Source organism: Leuciscus leuciscus (genome assembly GCF_965113295.1).
Source record: "Leuciscus leuciscus genome assembly, chromosome: 6".
In the NCBI taxonomy this organism is placed as follows: Eukaryota; Metazoa; Chordata; class Actinopteri; order Cypriniformes; family Leuciscidae; genus Leuciscus; species Leuciscus leuciscus.
The window spans coordinates 8,044,523-8,058,622 of NC_138730.1; positions in this window are offsets into that span (position 1 = coordinate 8,044,523).

The following is a 14,100-nucleotide window of genomic DNA, read 5'->3' on the forward strand; positions in this document are numbered from 1 at the left end:
ACAGTAGTGATGTATGTCTCGAGACCGGTCTTGGTCTCGAGACCGGTCTCGAGACCACTTTTACGTGGTCTCGGTCTTGTCACGGTCTTGACGGTCTTTGGTCTTGGTCTTGTCTTGGTCTCGGACCTCTCGGTCTTGTCTAGGTCTCGCTGTCTCAGACCGACATAGTGGTCGGGGGATTTAGCAATACAATACTACAATATCCACGATGACACAACGTTCGATAATGCAACATTATTATCCGCAACGGAACGGATTGAAGCGCGCGTCCGACTGAAAGTTCGGCGTGTGCGCGAGTCACACCAGAAAACACTTTATCCGCGCCACTGATCGCCGCGGCAACGAGCACTTTGATCACTTGATTTAAAAAACACATATCAGTGACATGATGGGTTTTATCTTCATTAAGGAGATTTGGGGTAACTGCACAACTGACAGATGACTTTGAGCGCACCGCCAACGGTGTGTGTGTGTGTGTGTGTGTGTAACCATAGCGACAAAACGACCAACTTTCGGATCCTGCACTTCAGCTTATAATTTAGTTTTTAAAAATGTAATTATGTATTTAAAAGTTGCAGAATGGATTAATTTGGAGACTCCGAAATCGGCAGAGATAGGCAGGCATTTGCTTAGATGAATTTGTGACTTTGATGTGTGTGTGTGTGTGTGTGTGTGTGTGTGTGTGTGTGTGTGTGTGTGTGTGTGTGTGTGTGTGTGTGTGTGTGTGTGTGTGTGTGTGTGTGTGTGTGTGTGTGTTGATTACAGTATTGTATTTAAGATGGTGTTAGACTAAATAAATGGTCTTTTAAATATCATATGCATATCTCCGTTGTGTTGACTAAACATTAGGCCTAATCCAAGTTTACAATTGTGTATCTTTAATTTGATTTTACGATTTCATCTACACATTAAGTATATTTTCAATTGGTTACATATTTCTCATTCTTTAGACAGTTGTTGGAGGAGCAAGATTGTGTTGGAGGTGTTTGATGTTTTGTCAGATGAACCAATCAGTACCAGTCATGTCAGTCCTCAACAGTACACAAAAGTTAAGGGAGTCTCAATCCTCTAATAGTGCAGTAACAGCCGTCATGCAATTGCTACACATAGTTGATCTCACCCAGTCTGCATAAACATTTACAGTGAGATCACAGTCACACACATGACATGGTCTGTCTATGCATTGTTCTGCCTGTGTAGTTGAAGTAATACCGTCTAATATGTATTGAATGTAAACTGCGGCTGAACCCTAGAATGCTGCTATTCTTGAATTCATACAAGTTGCTTAGCTTCAACACTGTTTTTTTCCCCCTCCGGTCTCGACTTGGTCTCGGTCTTGGTCTTGACTTGGTCTTGGTCTTGACTTGGTCTGTCTTGGTCTTGGTCTTGGTCTTGTCTTGGTCTCGATACCCTCTGGTCTTGGTAGTGTCTTGGTCTCGGTTTAGGCGGTCTTGACTACAAGTCTAGTGTACAGATGTAATCTTACAATATTAGGATCTCCAAAAAAAGTGTCTCTCATGAAAGAATTCTCCATCTGTGTAACTGCTTAAAAAAAATCTGTACTTGGGGCTTGTTCACAGGTTCTTCGCTATGATTCAAATATGTCATGTTTCTCCAACTGAGTCTTCAGAACATCTATGATAGGCACATGCTGAAATGTGTCCTTTTCCACCTGGCTATTGGTTCCAGGAAGGTGCTTAACTGGCTCCACTAAAGGAACACCACTGGTAACACAGTTCGTTGTTGCGGGAAGAAGGCGAACATTTAAAGACTGTAATAACTAAATAAATACACAAATACAAAATTAAAGACTCTCACGGATAACTGCTGTCACATATAACAAAATAAAACACAACATAAATCCAGGCCTGGCCTCTCTCGGTCTCCACTGTCCCAAGAAGAGGAATGAAGACATTAGATTAAGGACAAGATGACAGGTGTGGATAGAAGAAGAGAAAAGTAGTGGAGAGAGGCGAGGAGAGCAGTCAGCAGCCCAAATCAAAAGGAGAGATGTTATGGAAAAAAGAAAAAAGAAGAGGAAAGCAGACAACAGCAAAGCTAGGACAAAACTGTATGAGGCAGCGACAGCACAGGAATGATGCAAAAACTTCAGTAGAGGGTAAGGTTTATCTGCAGTGCTAGACTGAATAACTTGAATCGGTTTACTGCAATGCATTTAAACAGAGATAAGGTCCTTTGACTGGTACAAACCTTGTAAAGTAAGAGTATGTCAATATCCCTGTTGTACCAGGACTAATGTGGCCAGTCAGGCTTGATTGGAAAAGAAAACTGAGAGACAGAGACAAAAAAAGTGAGACAGAGACACAACATCAGCAGAATAGTATAGGAAAAATAAATGGACTGATTTTCCTGCTATCAATTGCTGTAGCAGGGTACATGTTGGAACCTCTTTCAAGGTTTGCGTTCTCGAGCCACCAGGCACTGTCATCATGCAAATGAGCGTGGTGTTGTGTTAGCAGCCTCTAAGTTAATAACTAATGATCTTTGCAATGGAAGTGAATCAATCAAAACTAACTTTAGCTGGACAATAAAGAGCTGCTGTAAAGCCAAAACAATCTCTGTTGCTTTAGTTTCCTATTATCACTAAAGCTGCTTTGAAACAGTGCATATTGTTAAAAACACTAAATAAATGAAGGTGACTTGACTTGACTTGACCTTCACCCAGACTTGAAGCGACACAGGAGGGAAGATGGAATATATATATATAATTTCCCTCAACAAAACTGTTAAGACGAACAGTGAAAGTGAGAAAAAAATTTTTTATACATATGAAATTGATCATCTACAAAGTGTTCGGATAGTCCGATAAAAGTGCAGATCAGTTGACAGGGGAGATGTAAACATATTTCTAGGAAAAACAGCAATATTACTGTGTCAAATCTAGGAAGACACAAAGCTGGGGACCAGCATGCAAAACATACCTTATGCTGGTGGCCAGCAATGCTGGATTTCAGCAGGGAACATATCTTAAAAACCAAACCTTGATTCTTTCTCTCTTTCTAACTTTCATCCTATTTCTAATCTACCTTTTATCTCAAAGATCCTCGAGAAAGTTGTACTCAATTACAATTACAATTTTATTTGGCTGTAAATTCCGTTCATGAAATGTTTCAATTTGGTTTTAAAGATTTACACAGTACCAAATCTGCCCTTTAAAGAGTCTCAAGTGATATCTTTGCAGAAACTAATTCTGGGAAATCCAAGGCTTTAGTTTTATTAAATCTTAGTGCTGCATCTGATTTGGTCGACCATGAGGTCGTGTTGAGATGTCTGGAGATATCTGTGGGCCTTTGTGACGCAGTTTTACAGTGGTTTTGTTCTTATCTGACTAACAGATTTCGTGTGTTCGTATTGGTCATCATTTCTCCTCTAGTATACCTCTGTAATTGTGGAGTCCCACCGGGATCAATCATCGGGCCAGTATTGTTTACCCTGTACATGCTACCTTTGGCTTCCATTTTTAATAAGTATGGAGTATCCTTTTGTCTATACGCTGAGGATACTCAGATCTATTTTCCCTTAAAACATGATGATAAAAACGGTTTACAACCACTGTTGGCCTGTTTAAAAGAACTCAAGCTACTCATGTAATTTCCTAAATTTAAACAAAAATGAAACTGAAATAATTATTTTTTGTCCTAAGGAAAAGCGGTGTGTTTGATGTGGACCGTGGTTCTCTTGCCCCATATGAAACTCATTGAGCTAGAAATCTGGATGTTCTGTTTGATCACAACCTAAAATTTGATTAATAGATCAGTACTGTGAACAGCGTGGAGTGAATACCTCTAATCTTCGACCGTTGCAGAGATCAACGCAGCTCCAGGAGGATACGTCGCTACTCAATGTGGCTTCGATCAACGCATGCTCTCTGGTAAACAAGACATTTATATTAAACGACTTTTTTACTTTGCACGCCTTGGATATTTTATGCATTACCGAAACTTGGATTAAACCTGGAGACTTAAGTCCATTCACTGAACTGGTGCCACAGAGCTGTAATTTTTTTTATTCCCCTTGAGTATCTGGCTGTGGTGGGCGGTTAGCGACTGTGTTTAAAAACAATCACCTTTGTCGCTATCTATCAACTGGGACTCGCAGAAGTTTTGAAGCTCAGCTGTTTCAACTTTCTCTGGTAAATCCGGTGGTTTTTGTTATTATGTATCGGCCACCCCATGCAAATAAGGATTTTATCAATGAATTTGCGGAATTTGTGGGTGAAATTGTCACTAGTTATGATAGAATTTTAATTCTTGGGGACTTTAATATCCATTTGTGCTGTGACTCCAAGCCTCTTTAAAAAGACTTTCTTAGCCTACTCGACTATTTTGATTTTGTGCAATGGGTGTCTGGACCAACTCATGTTTAGGGACATACTTTGGACTTGATTTTATCTTGTGGTCTATCAACATCAAAATTGGTGAAGCTGGCTTATCTGACCATCTGCCCATATTGTTTTCTGTGCCATTTGATGGAAAAACTGATGGACATTCTCCACCGCCACACTGGACTCGAATCTTCACCGATTGTTCACGTGATGAATTTTCCTTCAAGTATGTACAATTAAGTGCTGTTCAGGATATGAACCTTTCCACATGTCACTTAGATGCTGATGAACATCTAAGTATTTTCAATACTACTTGCTTTAACATCTTAAATTCTATCGCACCTCTAAAAGCGAAAAAACACAAGCATAATTTAATACATAATTGGCATAATGATACGAGCTGCTAAGGTTGCAAAGAGTAGATACCTTTCAGAGTTAATCTTACGGAATAGCCATAAGACAAATATTCTGTTTTCCACTATTGAGTCTGATCTCCATCCAAGTGTTAATGTTTTCCCTGAAGTATCTGTTTCTCTATTGGCTCGTTTCCACTGAGCAGTACAGTACGGTACGGTACAGTACGGTACGGTTCGGGTCTGTTAACCATGATCTGGCTAGCGTTTCCACTGCCAACAGTACCCTTACTTGATGGGCGTGGTGTTTCGATCGACGTCATTTTCGCGCGAAGAAGAACATAGTAAACTACAATGGATGACATATACAGCAGATCTTGTTCTTGCTCCTCGACATGTTTGTCACAAGAAGACAAGCGCCGACATTAGGCTTTTCTCAATATTAAGTACGCAAAGTTTGTACTTGCCATGTGCGACTCCTACATGCAAATGGTACAGCGCGTTCTTAAAAGGTCACTCAGCTCGCTCTGCTACTCCGGTTATCTCTGTTACTCTGTATGTACATTTTAAGCAACAATAAAACGAAATATGTTATAAAACACTACTCTGCCTCTTTTCGTTTTCATTTAAATAAATTAAACATTATAGGGACACAAATGTGGTTCATGCACAACGCATATTGACTGCACGTTATACGTTATTCTATTTAACGTTATAACAAAACGAAATTTAAAACACAACCCTAACGTTACCTCTTTTCGTTTAAATAATAAAAAAAATTACACATATTACAGGCAATATATGCATTTGTACAAATGTTACAATAAACATCAGTGATAATCTTGTAATAAGAAAATGACAAGAAACCATATTTATTTTTGTAAAATTTCAGTTTTATCAATAATAGCCAATATAAAAGTTTAAGTAAAAGGTACAAGACGCTATACAATAAGAAATAAAGCAAACAATTCAGTCAAATGTCCAAATGCTGCGCTCTAGTCTAACATTACAACAGTAAAGTTAAATACAAATAGCCTATAATATGAAACTAAACTTAGCCCTCGGCCAAAACGATTGACAGGGAACGAATTATATATTCACGAGACCAAAGATCGCCCGTTAGGTCTACACAAGACGAATTATATCTCATGTTTAACCACTACCGTCGGAGTCATCGGCGAACGTCAGAAGAACTAACTTAGCCGAGGAAAGGCTCATCCAGCCGGGAAACATGAGCGCCGAGCGCCCGCTGATCGCATGGATCTCACAACCGGGGAAAAACAAATCATCTTTATAAATAAACCACAGATTTGAGCTTTAAACAACTACATTCTCGCCTGAAAAACTCTTAAAATTACATTTCGTGACACAGTAACAGTAGTATTATATTAAACTGTATATTAAAAAATGGCGCTTCTTATGTTGTCATTCCCCTCGTAGCACGCGCAAGTGACGATTCTCTGTCAACCAATCAACGTCCTGCAGTGAGTCTAGCTCCACCTTTTAGTACCGTACCACTGTGCTAGGTACCCCAACGGAAGGGTACCCAAAAAGTGGTACGGTACGGTTCGGCTTTTTGGTACCATTCTCAACTTTTGGCAGTGGAAACGCAAATAAAAGGGTACCGACCCGTACCGTACCGTACTGTACCGCTCGGTGGAAACGCGCCATATGTGAGGACTTTGCAACATATTTTAACGATAAGATCTCCAAAATTACATCTACAATCCATATTTCGGCGTATAAACTGTCTGATGTTCCATTCTCCTCTTCCACTTGGTCTGTCTTTGAGTCTGTTAACCTGAATACTCTGATCGAGACCATGTCTCGTCTGAAACCCACTATGTGTCCCAACGATGTCATTCCACCACGTTTCCTTGGGCAAGTTATTGAGACTGTTGGTTCTGACCTGTTGTCTGTAATCAATAAATCGTGAGCTTAGAATTATAAGGTTCTATCTCCGTTTAGGGTAGTTCTGAGATATTGAGCATCAAAGTTTTTACATCCCAGCTGGCAAAACTGTTATGTAGTATAATCTACTATTATAGCTCAACAAGACCATCACCCTACAGGTACTTTGAGGATAGAATATCAAAATCCTGGCACATTTGGAAATGGGATTTTTTTAAGATGGCCCAAATGGAGATAGAACCTTATAATTCTGAGAGCTCTGATTCTGTTTGGAATTATAAGGTTCTATCTCCACTTTTACAAATAAAACCCCACATTTCAAAGAATAAATGTATATAACCATTGATTTTAATCAATTTATATATTTATAATACAAGCACACAGCTTGATTGGATTTTTGATTTTGATTGGATATTGAATCTACTGGAGATAGAACCTTATAATCCCAACTTGGTTTATGTTTTTGTGAGATGGAACCTTTTTATTTGATTAATTATTAATAACTACTAACAATTATTAATTTTTTTGTACAAAAATAACACCACACAGGCATTAATAAACACCTAATGGATCAGATTATGTCAAAAACTCAATTTAGACCAAAAGTGGAGATAGAACCTTATAATTCTAAGCTCACGAAATGTCTCCATACCGGGACTGTACCTATTGTCTTTAAACTCACCACAGTGCGGCTTCATCTAAAAAAACAAAACAAGTTTGGACTCCACATTGTAGGCTAACTTTCGTCCAATTTCAAATTGACCTTTTCTCTCTAAAATTCTAGAGAAAGTTGTCTTAAATCAACTTCTGCCTAATCTGACTATCAATTCTGTTCACGAAAAATTTCAATCTGGTTTTAAATCCTGTCACAGTACTGAGTCAGCTCTTTTAAGAGTTTTAAATGACATCATGTCAGGGCTCTCAAGTTTTGAACTGAGTTCAGAGTGAGATTTTGGCGGCGAACGGGTGTCTGATCTCATAAATGACACATATTCTTACAAATAAAATAAAATTTATTTAATTCAGCATTTATTTGTGTGTGTGTGTGTGTGTGTGTAATACTTATTATATATTATATATATATATATATATATATATATATATATATATATATATATATATATATATATTATTATAGAGAATGCTTTTTGTGCGCAAAAAACCCCCCGACTTTATTCTACTATTCAGATTTTCTTGTGGGCTTCGAGTGAATTCACGTAGTGTTTTAGCGCAAAGCTTCTGTGTTGTACGTAAACTTAAGATTGAGCCACTGAAGTCACTTGGACTATATTAACGATCTCTTTAATAACTTTTCTGGGCCAGCGAGTTCAAATCACATGGAAGCCTATGGAGGAGTGAGACAGCTCTCAGATTTAATCAAAAATATCTTAATTTGTGTTCCGAAGATGAACGAAGGTCTTACGGGGTTGGAACAAAATGAGGGTGAGTAATTACTGACATAATTTTCATTTTTGGGTGAACTAACCCTTTAAGTTGGTAATGTCCTTCCTAGAAGTTGGTCTCAACTGCTTTGTGAACTAAGTTACTTAAGATAAAACTACCAGGGATTCAACAGACTAGATAGGCTAATTCACGTGATAGTCTGGTCAAACTGTTAGTTAACATAACGTTACCAGCTGTCTGGACACATATTCCCCAGCAATGGTGAGATGACTTACATAGGATGTTCTTCTCCCACATTGATCAGTCTGTACTCTGTAGAAATCAGTTCGGCGAGATGTAAATCATTTAAAATGTGACAGCCGCTGTCCTCTTCTGTAACCGTTACGTTACTTACTTCAGCGAGCATCTGAATCTGTGTCGCACGCACGAGCCTGTGAAAATCTTACCCAGATACAGCAATGCTATTTTCTTATTGGCTGTTCGGTAGCTATATTTTGTTTCACTGGTTTCACGGTTTAAAAAATAGCGCCGCAACTTGGTGGGCGTTATCCTCGTAATGTCTCTGCATGAGAAATACAAGGTGTGGCGTGTGAGCGTGTGAATGGGTTGAAATGCGTGTGTCTCACGCCCAATGCGTGAGACTTGAGAGCCCTGTCATGTTAATCACTGACTCTGGGCAGTCTATGACTCTGGTTCTGTTAGACCTCAGTTCTGCCTTTGATTTAGTCAACCATGATACTCTTACATCACGTCTTGAAACGTGTTGGTCTTCGTGGCACAGTATTACAGTGGTTTCGGTCATATCTGACAGGAGGTATGTTGTTAATATTGGACACCATTCCTCCTCTGATATAATCTTAAATTCTGGTGTTCCCCAGGGTTCAATTCTTGGTCCTGTACTGTTTTCCCTTTATATGCTTCCACTAGGGCAGGGAACGACAACTGGCGGCCCGCGGGCCAAAACTGGCCCGCCAGCAATATTTTCTGGCCCGCCGGATTATTTTGGTAGTTCTAAATGCTGCACAAAACTCTTCCACTATTTGAGAAAAGCTGTAGTCGTGCTGCGATTTCACCGCGGGATTACATTTTAAAGTATAACTGTGCGTTCACACCGGACGCGAATAGCTCGTCAAATTCGCGCCTGCCGCGTCTAGTTATACGCTTGACCACTTTGTGTCCATTCGCGCGTCAAAAGACGGTAGCGGCCAGAACTCTGGTGTACTTTGGACGGAGCGGGCGGTCTGACTGAGAATAGCCCACTCCCGACATCTTTTGACAGCGTATCCGCACTTAATTCTGACCACCTGTACACCTAGCTCTGAGGAGCTGTTTGGTACTGAAACCATGATTGTCAGTCAACAACATTCTTTTTTTGCAAGGATGTTTGAAATAGTTCGGCAGAAAATAGCCTACTTCATTTGTCAGTAGGGCAATATGATTTTCGTTTATGTTGCTTAGAAATATGAGTGATAGGCTTTGTCCTATTTAATTTATGTTATTTATATTTCCTACATTTTTTCTGTGGCATTTTTTTTCTCTGCTGACAGTACAATGTTAAAATAGCCTAATATTTATATTGACACAATCACAATTTTTGTATAGTATTTATAATTATTATAGGCTACTTAATCTCCTTCTTTCCGTTAGAGACATTTGATTGTGAGATTCTGGAAATGAGATCTAAATTTTGCGGACCCGTCAGGTCGGGAAATAAAGCGGGTGAACACCGAGTGTATTTTAAGCGGTTGCTGAATAGAACCTTGTGGGAGCGAGACGAAAAAAAAAAAAAAACAGTCCCGCGCAGACCTCCTTAAACCTTAGGTGTGTATGTATGTGTCCCGAATAAATAATAATAATAAAAAAGGAATAAAGTCGGACTGTAAGCGAATGAGGCATGATTGCTATTCACACCTTTATTAAAATGGCTATAATCTGTTACCACAATAGTACTTGATCTGTTTAAAATGATTTCCCTTGATATATGCCTAAGGTGTTAAATTAAAAATTAAAAATCAAAATTAAAATTTGTCTAATCCAGTAATTCATTTTTTTTCTATTTTTGATTTGAGCACAATCAGAAAATCAGAAAACCCGTCGTTATTCGTTTTTTCATTTTTTAATTTTAGTTCAGGAAATAAATAATGGAAAAACAAGTTGTTTTTCATCTTTTTATTTTTGGTTTTAATTTGAAAAAAAAAATGATTGAACAAATGATCCACGGACGGTGACGGAGCCATCATATTCCGAGATTATAGGCCTATATAAGAGTATTTAATTTGTATCCATAGGCCTACTCCGTGTAGCTGGCCCGCCATCTACTGGCTAAAAAAAATATTGGCCCGCGGCCAAAGTTACTTGCCGACCCCTGCACTAGGGTCTATTTTTAACAAGTACAGGGCTTTTCATTTATATGCACATGACACCCAAATCTATATCCCTTTGAAGTGTGATAACAAGCAGGCCTTAAAGCCTATTATGGATTGTTTGGAAGAACTAAAACTCTGGCTTGCAACTAACCTCCTGAGCCTTAATGAGAGTAAAACTGAATTAATTGTGTTTGGTTCAAACAAACACTATGTACATGATTTTGAACTTGCATCTTTGTCACTTTATAGTACTACATGTGTCAGAAACTTGGGTGTGTGGTATAACGGTCACCAGATGGAGTGCCCTTGAGAGCCACCAGAGGGCACTCCACATCAGACTACTGTCATTCCCTCACAAACTACATTTCCCATAACTCACTTCCCGGACTCTTCATCCATTATCACATTCACCTGTATCTCATTATCTAGTTTAGCTCACCCCATATAAGCCTGGTTTTCTCACTCATTATCTGTGAAGTCTTGTATGTGTCTCACTGCATTTCTAAGTGTGTTTGTATCCTTCTCCTGGTTTTCTTGATTCTCTGCCTGTCCCCTCGGATTGATCTCTTTGCCTCAGCCCTAATCTGTTATTGTTTATTTGTGTATGACCCTTGCCTGGATTTGGATTACGATTGTGGATAACCTTTTAAATAAATACTGCATTTGGATCCTCAACCTTTGTGTCTCAGAGCAGTGTGTGACATCTGGCTTGACAATAATCTTAAATTCGATAAGCAAATAAGTACTGTGTTTAAGTCGTGTTTTTATCATCTTCGTCTTCTGTCAAAGGGGAAGCCATTTCTTTCCCTAAAGAAAATCGAAACGGTTATGCATGCTTTCGTAACATCTCAACTGGACTACTGTAATTCATTGCATATCAGTGCCCCCCCAGGCTTGTGTTTCACATCTACAGTTAGTTCAGAATGCAGCGGTGTGGCTTCTTTATGGAAACGTAAACATGATTCTGTCATGCCGGTCTTGATCTCACTACATTGGCTGCCAGTCAAATATAGAATTGATTTAAAAATTCTATGGTTTGTTTTTAAATCTATTCATAATGAGGCACCACAGTAGGCTACTTATCATATCTGCTACATCCCTACGCTCAGTCAAGGTCACTTAGATCCGCTAATTCTGGACTAATGCAAGTTCCCAGGACAAGACGAAAAAAATAGAGGTGATCATGCCTTTTCTGTCATCGGCCCTAAACTATCAGAAATGCCACAACTTTATCTATTCTTAAGTCTACTCTTAAGACTCATTTATTTTCTTTGGCGTTTAATATATCTTGACTTGCTAGCGAAACAAACCTAAAATTCTCGGGACAGGAGCATGTGTCCAAATTTTAATCTTAACCGTTCTATTTCATCAGATACGATCTGTAAACAGGGCTTTAAGTGTAAAATACCAAACTTGTCCTTTAAAGATAGTTAAAACTCAAACATTTGCACCTGGATAATTGAGAGTGATTGTAATGGTGCGTCCCAATTCGCATACTATCCGTCCTAAATAGTATTCCAAAATAGAATTAGTACATCCCAAATCGTAGTAAGTTGAAATGAGTGTTCCAAAGATACCCGGATGGTCTACTATTTCCGGTCAGAATCCGAAGTGCAGATCGATGCACACTCTAACGGCTAATATTGCCCACAACCCATCGCGTGTTGGACGAGGATAGAGAGCCCTCCCCTCCGCTTCCGGCTCATGGGACCTTATTTCGGAAAAAATATGTATGGTAGTCAATGGCGAGAGACAACTTATCTTTTTATGCCATCTGAACTGTGCCCTGAATTACACATATGATGTTTGTCTATTTAAAAGATAATTATGAAAGTCAAGGAAGTCGCAGTTTGTCATAAAACAGAAGAGTAACATTTAGTTTTATGTGAAAATCGCTCAATGAACTACATCTCTCGTCTCGCACTATGTACGTCACCAACATGGCTGTCACCTTAGCGCGTTTCATCTCGTTCTTCCAGAACGAGGAAAAAAGTATTAAAAGGGGTGAAAATCACTACAAGTCGGGTCATGTTGAGAGCTGCAGCTATGCAAAAGGAGACTTAGTCGGTTTCGTAAGAGCCAGTATGCGAGACCGGCGGTACAAAGTTTCGGTGAGTGTTAAACGGGTGTAACGTTAATGTCAGCTATAACGCTAACGCTAAGTGATAGGCTAATGCTCAAATTACGAGTTAAGGGAGATCAGCATAATTTAACCCTCTGGGGTCTATGGTATTTTTGGGGTCCTTGAGATGTTTTGACATGCCCTGTCATTTTTGCTTTTTTTCAGTTGCTTATAAACATATTAATGACAAAGTTGTCATTACACTCTATTTAGCACAAACAGGGCTACCATAATATGTGAGCAACATGTATGTACATGTTTGTATTTTTGAGAGAATATTGTTTATGCATGGTTATTGAAAAAACTAAAACGTAAAGTTTCTGAAATAAGGCCACAAAACACATTCTAAATATGTGTCCACAAGACTTTTTGCTTCAAAATGATGTGAAAATCATCATGCCTAATCATTCTAGTAATTGTGCAGTTAATTCCCATACTGTATTTTCAGAAAGTTTGGGAATATATCCTCTCCCGAAATTTTTTCGCTAATAATACACAATAAAATTAATTTAATGAGAAGGTGTATATTGACATATTAAGATTTTGTTTACATCTACCTTGTAAATATATTTTTTGCTATTTTATTAAAAAGGTTACAATTACAACAACAATTACAATTTTAACAATATTTCAAGTGTAATCTTTCTTTGTAAAAAGTATACATTTTATCATACGTATTTCAAAGGTAAGGATTCATTAGTTTGAATATTGGAACAAACACTATAATAACATCTTAGTTGATAATTCAATATACCTACTTTATTTTTGACAAAACATCCCATACTATATATTTAACATATGAGCAGAAATTGGCGAACAAAAGCTTATTCGATTGCCGACCCCAGAGGGTTAATGTTAAATGGTGTATCATTTGCTGTTCAGAGACAGCTGATACACAAATGTCTGATTGGATACATATATCCTGCCCATTCATGTTTTGCTGCTAATTAAATATATTACAGCATTCTAAGAAATGGTATGCTATTTTATTTTTACAGGTCTGCATGGGAGATGACGGCACTATTATTAGCTCTGCCTGTGATTGTGCACGGGGAGAGTTTAAATGTAGCCATGCTGCAGCATTGGTCATTTTCACCATGTGGGAGATCAGTTCAACCGATGTGGAGTGCCAGTGGAAGAAGCCTCGATCTTCCAAAATCATCCATCCGGTGTCTGAGCTTTACCCACAGCGTGAGGCAACATACAACCCCCTGGGCAGAGACATCACCTCTGAGAATGTGGACTGGTTCAGGACTGCGTTGAGGGGCACACAGTGTGGCATGGCATGGTTGTTGTCACCTGAGCCAGAGCCACGGCCTCAACATCAGGTCAATCTCACTGTGCCGGAGCTGGTGAAGGAGCATGGGGGTCGGGGGCTTGAGGCAATTCTTGCTTCAATGCGACTGACAAAGGACCAGCAAGCTGCCATCCAGACAGCCACCGTGGGACAGCCGCTAAATCCCCAGTGGCAGTTGCACAGGCAGGGTAGACTGACAGCCAGCAATTTTGGTGCTGTGCTGTTGTCAAGGCGCTCATCGACTCCATGCCCATCCCTCATGAAAAGGGTGCTTGGGGGGAACAACCTGGGTGGAGTGATGG